This window comes from Austrofundulus limnaeus, unplaced genomic scaffold (assembly GCF_001266775.1).
Source record: "Austrofundulus limnaeus strain Quisiro unplaced genomic scaffold, Austrofundulus_limnaeus-1.0 Scaffold232, whole genome shotgun sequence".
In the NCBI taxonomy this organism is placed as follows: domain Eukaryota; kingdom Metazoa; phylum Chordata; class Actinopteri; order Cyprinodontiformes; family Rivulidae; genus Austrofundulus; species Austrofundulus limnaeus.
Window position 1 is genome coordinate 248,415 of NW_013952634.1, and position 2,499 is coordinate 250,913.

Below are 2,499 nucleotides of genomic sequence, written 5' to 3' on the forward strand. Positions count from 1 at the left end.
GCTAAAAATCTGCCAACGAAATCCATCTCAATGGGAGAAGTCCCAGACGGAGCAGTGAAGCGGAGCTGCGTAGGAAGGCAAGGGCCAGGCTAGCTTTGACCTGCAACATATGCAGAAACACACACAGTGAGCTGTCAGATCTGTTTCATTTAACAAGTTTTAAATTAGTTACCCAACACACACGATATGGAAGAAATGCAATAATTTGTGACTTCAAAGAGCTCAGCAAAAACTGAAGATTTGAACCCATAAAACCCCATAATATGTTGCAGTGACTGGTTTCCAGCGCTGAGCAGGTCCAGTTCTAAAACAAATTGAACCATCTTAACTAAAGAACTCAACAGACAGCATCCTGAGTCACTCTTATAGATGAATTTCTGTCAAAACAGAAATTTTTATGGAGAAAAATTCTGATAAACAACTCTTTATTTTAAAAAATGACAACCAAACAAAACTTGCAGTATATTCAGAATATCCCCAAAGATGGCTGTCTTATCTTACATCAGCCCAAAGCTAAGATGAATCTTTAAAAAAAAAAAAGATAAAAACCAAGATGTCCAGCTCAAGCCAGTTCAGTAACAAGTCCTATTGTCACAGTTTAGCCAGAGGTTCGGATCTAAAACACAGACTGACACAAAGAGCTAGAAGAAATAGCTAAAACCACGCTGATGTGGCAGCAAATACTTACAAACCAAACAGAAGCACAAGGAGTCGATCGTGGAGGAGGAACACCAAGAACATAAGGATGAAAACTAATAGGACTTGATGAGGCTGGAGCGTAGACCGACAAGCCAAACGGGCCAATGAGGAAAAGTGGCTGCAGCTGTGAAACATGGAGCAGGTGGGGGTCAGTGGGGTAAGCTGAAAAAGAAGTGGCTGATGGCACAGAGGAGACATGAGAGCTGATCAAATGAAAGCAAAACATAAAAGTAAAACAGATCAGGACAGATTGTGTTCAGACCAMCTCTAATGTGCCGAGGCCATTCAGACCYGAATTTAACACTAAATGCAATCTGATAACTGAAGAACTATTTTAAATATCAGGTGTGAACCATCAGCACTTATTATTATACTAAACCAAATAAATTATTAATTGAAGCCAGCGGGACCCAGTGTATGGGAGCTGATGTGTTGGATATTTATTTAGTCATATGTATTTTACATGACCGTTATTTCAACCACAAAATGACTAATTACAGCTAAATACATTAGAAACAAGATTTGAAGCACTAAGGGACTAAGTAAGAAAACAAAAGTCAACGTCTGGAAAATTATCCGAGGCATATATTTATTTATCAAGCAATACCCTGCTCAGACTTCAACTTCCAGGTTTCTGTATAGTGTCCAATATTGCCCAAAATGTTGATGGTCTAATGAGTCTCTCATGCAGAAGCCAGGAATAGGAGGACGGACCCCCACCATTGAAGCAAAGCATTACCTGTAGCTAACTCAAATATAAACATTTTAAGAGATTTTTTTCCCCAAAGCCTGTATTAGTTCAGAGACAAAAACAAATCAGAGTATTCAGGAATGAATGGGACAGGAGGACAGTTGCGCAGATTCAGCTGCGTCCTCATCACTCTGTTTCTGAAATGACAAACAGCCACCTCCTGTAAGCTTTGAAAGAAGTGTTGTGTGACAGAACGGCAGAAGCAAGTGGGTTTTCTGCATAGAGGCATAAAGTCATTGTTTATTAAAGGTTATCAAGGAAACAGCTTCTGCTGAAATATTTGTCTTTGAACTCCATGAAGTAAATGGTTCATTTTGGCCAAACTTTGTAAACGATGGTTTTCGCGATCTCATGTTGCAGATCTCCTGAGCTGTGTTAGTGCTCAGTTACTGCCATGTCAAACTTTAGCTCTATAACAGTTGAATTACCTGAGTTAAAGAGATTTTTGTTTTAAAAATGTTTTAAAACTGGGCTCTGAATAAKGATGACTTTAAAATGAACAAAGCCTTTTTTTTAAATATAAGGCTCATTAAAGGAATGCCTGTTGCCCACAACCTTTCAGGTGCAAGTTTTAAACTAAGAACATCTCATAAGGAATGATGGTGTTAAAAATGTGTTAATCACATTTYAAAAATAACATTATGCATGGCCACATGTTAGCACACTGAGCTAATACCACACTAACCACACAGTTCAGTCAAACATTACACACACACACACACACACACACGTTTGTTTTTCAACCTCGTGAGGACCTTCCATTGACTTCCATTCATGTTTTTTAGATTTTATATCCTAACCCTGACCATATACCCTAAAATTAACCTCACAGGTACCTACCTGACCCTAAAACTAACCTAAACCTTGGTCCTAAACCTAACACCCCCTCCCCCACCCATAATTTGCATTTGGACCCATCGGGACCTGGTATTGGTCTCCACGATGTACTTCGGTCCCAATGAGGCTGCTTTTTTGGGAAAAATTTCCCCATGTCATAGGAAAGACACACACACACACACACACACACACACACACACACACACACACAC